The sequence below is a fragment of the Callorhinus ursinus genome, unplaced genomic scaffold (genome assembly GCF_003265705.2).
Source record: "Callorhinus ursinus isolate GAN/ISIS: 27379988/994484 unplaced genomic scaffold, GSC_fseal_2.0 scaffold169, whole genome shotgun sequence".
Classification (NCBI taxonomy): Eukaryota; Metazoa; Chordata; class Mammalia; order Carnivora; family Otariidae; genus Callorhinus; species Callorhinus ursinus.
The window spans coordinates 101,324-105,921 of NW_027397231.1; the positions used below are offsets into that span (position 1 = coordinate 101,324).

At 42.6% G+C, this 4,598-nt stretch overlaps 1 protein-coding gene across 1 annotated transcript in view; it reads right to left on the reverse strand.

Annotated features, from left to right (window-relative positions):
• The window catches only part of LOC112817007 (phospholipid-transporting ATPase ABCA3-like), a 96,124-nt gene extending 91,526 nt beyond the window's left edge, over positions 1–4,598 (reverse strand). Inside the window, 1 exon segment of the mRNA XM_073890440.1 lies at positions 4,478–4,598. The gene's annotated coding sequence lies outside the window, so the exon portion shown is untranslated.

The window sequence follows — 4,598 nt, forward strand, 5'->3', positions numbered from 1 at the left end:
TGTGTGTGTGTGTGTGTGTGTGTGTGTGTGTGTGTGTGTGTGTGTGTACACATACCACTTCTTCATCCATTCATCAGTTGATGAACATTTTGGCTCTGTCTATGGTTTGGCTATTGTAGATAATGCTGTTGTAAACATCAGGGTGCATGTATCCCTTTGAATTAGTACTCTTGTGCCCTTTGGGTAAATACTTAGTAGTACAATTGATGGATCAAAGGACAGTTCTATTTTTGACTTTCTGAGTCACCTCCATACTGTTTCCAGCGTGGCTGCACCAGTTTACATTCCCACTAACAGTGCAAGAGGATTCCCCTTTCTCCACATCCTCACCAATACCTATTGTTTCTTGTGTGGTTGATTTTAGCCATTCCGACAGGTGTGAGGTGATATCTCATCGTAGTTTTGATTTGCATTTCCCTGATGATGAGTGATGTTGAGCATCTTTTCATATTTCTGTGGGCAAACTAGATGTCTTCTCTGGAGAAATGTCTGTTCATGTCTTCTGCCCATTTTTCAATCAGATTGTTTTTTGGGTGTCGAGTTGTATCAGTTCTTTATATATTTTGGATACTAACCCTTTATTGATTTTGATATTTGCAAATATGCTCTCCCATTCCATAAATTACCTTTTAGTTTTATTGTTTCCTTCACTGTGCAGAAGCTTTATATTTTGATGTAGTCCCAATAGTTTATTTTTGCTTTTATTTCCCTTGCCTTAGGAGACACCTATAAAAGTGTTGTTGGCAGCCAATGTTAGAGAACTTACTGTCTGTGCTCTCTTCTAGGATATTTATGGCTTCAGGTCTCACATTTAGGTCTTTATTCGATTTTGAATTTATTTTTGCATGTGGTGAAAGACCATGTTCCAGTTTCATTCTTTTACATGTAGCTGACCAGTTTTTCCAACAACATTTGTTGAAGAGACTGTCTTTTTCTCATTGGATAGTCTTCCCTCCTTCTTCAAAGATTAATTCACCATATAGTGGTGGGTTTCTTTCTGGGCTCTCTATTCTGTTTCATTGATCTATGTGTCTATTTTTGTGCCAGTACCATACTGTTTCATGATAGCTTTGCAATATAATTTGAAGTCTGGAATTGTGGTATCTCCAGCTTTGCTTTATCTTTTTCAAAACAGCTTTGGCTGTTTGGGCTTTTTGGTCTAGTTGTGAAAGATCCTGTTGGTATTTTGATAGGGATTTCATTAAATCTGTAGATTGCTTTTGGTAGTATGGACATTTTAACAATAGTTGTTCTTCCAATCCATGAGCAGGGAATGTCTTTTCATTTCTTTGTGTTCTCTTCAATTCTTTCATTTAGTGTGTCACAGTTTTCAGAGTGCAGGTCTTTCACCTCTTTGATTAGGTTTATTTCTAGGTATCTAGGTATCCATCTAGTTTAATTTGTCTACAAAATTGATAAACATCTAGCCAGACTTAACAATAAGACAAGAAAAAGGGCCCAAATAAATAAAATTAAAATAAGAGAGAAAGAACCAACACTACAAAAATACAAAGAATTATAAGAAAATATCAAGAAAAATTATATGTCAACAAACTGGACAACCTAAAAGAAAGGGATATACCTAAAAACATATAACCTCCCAAACTGAATTAAGAAAAAAACAGAACCAATTTGAACCAATTGCCAGCAATGAAAATGAATCAGTAATCAAAAAACTCTCAACAATTTACAATTGCACCAAAGACAATAAAATACCTAATGGTCCAAGAACTTTTTTCTCTTGCTCTAAGGACTACAGAACAACACCTAAGCCTAAAAAGACAGAGGCCAGTTCTTTCCCTTTATCCTTTCTAGGGTAAAACAACAGATATGAAGTTATGCACAAAGAGGAAAAGCAGTTTCCCAGTGTCCTGTCAACCCACCTCCTTCACTATTCCCCAGATACATATGGAAGAATCTTAGGGCAGAAGAGGTCTGACACCAAAAGAGCCTAGTGAGGAAATCAACTTACCCTCAATATCCTGTCCCTTGTTAAAATGAAAAACAATCAGAGGCCAGCCTTAGAAATTCCCTGAGCAGACAAAAACAGTTTAAACATACAAAGCTTAATTTAGCTAGGCTAACTCAACCTCACTCATTTCTTGCTTATGCCTCTGGAAATCATAAGCAAAACTTAAAACTATTTCCCAAAATTGTTATGAGATAACCACTAGCCATTCCCTATCATTTAAAATAATCTAATACCATAACAAATTACTATGAAGAATAAACAGTCACTGCCTTCTCACACTATAAGCTGCTTTATGACAATAAATCCAATCATTCCATGTTTTGCTTTGAGTGCTCATAGTTCATGAACTGTCTTTTTGGTGTACGCACAAAACTTTAGTAATTACTGCTTCAGTGATTCATTGGTTTTACCTCTACTGTTTCTGAACTTTTAACACCCTAAATACTAAATGCACTGCCACTCCTGTCCATCCCAAACTTGGATGCAACACTGAGGTGGGAGGGAAAGGAGGAGGAAGTTGAAGGGACATGAACCTGGTGTGTCTAAAAAACTTTAGGGCAACCTATTGATGTGTGGGCTCTCAAAAAACAATTAAATGAAGTTACTGAAAATTAAGCCATTACATTGCTTACAGTCCTAAATTCTTAGAATGAGACTTATCCTCACTACAATTTATTTCCTCTTCTGAAAAGCACTGAGCTGTTCTGAATGAAACACAGCAGCTTTCTTCTCCTTAAACAGAGGTTATCTTTCCTTTTAAATCTTCTGCCTACTTTACATAAAATGAGGGGACCAAGATGGCTTGAATGTTCCTCTGGGCTGGACTAATACTATACATATGGCTCTCCCTGGTTCTAGGTCCTGACCACCCTTTTCTCTGGGCATCTGCTTTAGAAAAGCTTTAATTAAACATCCCTTCTCTGTTTAAAACATATATAACTCTTTTTACAAGCCTCTTTTCTGTTTTACAACCCCAAACTCTCTTTCTGAAGGGCCTGGGAGCCATCCTTTGAAATGTAATCCTCAAGGAAGATAGCACCCCTATTCCCAGTCTCTGTGGGAGGGTAGGAGCTAGCTTCTAACAGGCACCAACAGCAAACACACATGGCCTAATCACAGAGAACCACAGAGCAAACTTCAGGAAGTTACTCAATGTGTTCTCCTGGTCAACCTCCCCTCTACAGTCCTCCAGCACATTCCCACTGTCTCACTCAGCCCTCAAACACCCTCCCATCCCTTGTCTGAGCAGAACTGAGCTCAGACTGAGTTCTGGCCTGTGTTCCCAGTTCCTAGAGCCGTGCATAAAGTCTTCCTTGCCTGTTTAACGTAGTTCAGTGCAATTTCCGCTTTGGCAGAGGAGAACAAAGACACTTGAGCTTCCTGCAACACTTAACTTCCATACCCCTTTCTCTATTTCTTGAACGTTTACTACCTCCTGTCAGTTGAAATATTCTAATGGGTACAAATAGTATCCAGCTTCTTTTACAGGAGGATACTGAGGCTTAGTGAAATCAAGCAATTTACATTAGGTCATTGCGATAATCTGAATGTCTGTGTCCTCCTCTTCTCCCCAGATTCGTATGTTGAAATCCTAACCCCAGTGTGATGGTATCACCATGAGGGACACGCAGCATGTGACGAGCTCATGAGGATGGAGCCCTGATGAATGGGATTAGTGCCCTTATGACACAGCCCCCAGAGAGCTCCCTTGCTCCCTCCACCATGTGAAGGACATGTTGAGAAGATGCCTGTCTGTGAATCAGAAATCAGGCTCTCACCACACACTGAATCTGCATGGAGCTTTGACGGAAGACTTCCCAGCCTCCAGAACTGTGAGAAATACATTGGTTGTTTTAAGTCACCCAGCCTACAGTATTCTGTTAGGGCAGCCCCAGCTGACTGGGACAGTCACACAGCAAATAAATTCTGGACTCCGCAGGCCTAGACCCACAACACGTGCCTCCAGAGCCCTGGCTTTCAAATACTTGGTACAGCCCAAATAAAATTTTGTTGAATTTGTTCTCGTTAGCTTCTGTGTGTGTTTCGGGGTCCAGAGAAGTGTCTTTACTTCCTGTGTTTGTTTTGGTGTTTTTGAGGGGGAGGGCACTTTCTCCTCCCTGGGAAGCCCTGGATGCACTCCCCAGAGCAGGGGGACCCGGAGAGAAAAAGGATGGGAGTGAGGTCCAGCGAGGGACACGCAAAACAGGAGGGAGGGTCAACACTGGGTGTGGCGGCCCCTGACAGTCGACAGTGAGGTACAGGTAATATTATATGTGTATCACTTCCAAGGGGGTTTGGGTATCGTTTTGGGGGAGCAGAGAGGGCTGTGGTGGGTTCCAGTGTATTTGGGGGCTTGGGGGTCTTGTGTGGGGTTCGCACTTTCGGGCTCTGAGCTCAGAGTGCGGGCCGGCGGGTCGGCCTCCCGGGGGCAGTCCAGGGAGCACCCTCCGCCGCCCCAGGGGAATCTGGGGAGAGGACACCGGGGCGGGGACGTCCCACACTCACCGCTCAGGCCTCGTAGCCGCCACGGCCACACCTCCACCTCCACCTGTGAGGGACAAGCGTCACCCGCGGCGCGGTGCCTCCTGCCAACGCCTTCCCCAACCGCCCCGCCACCGCGGGCCCC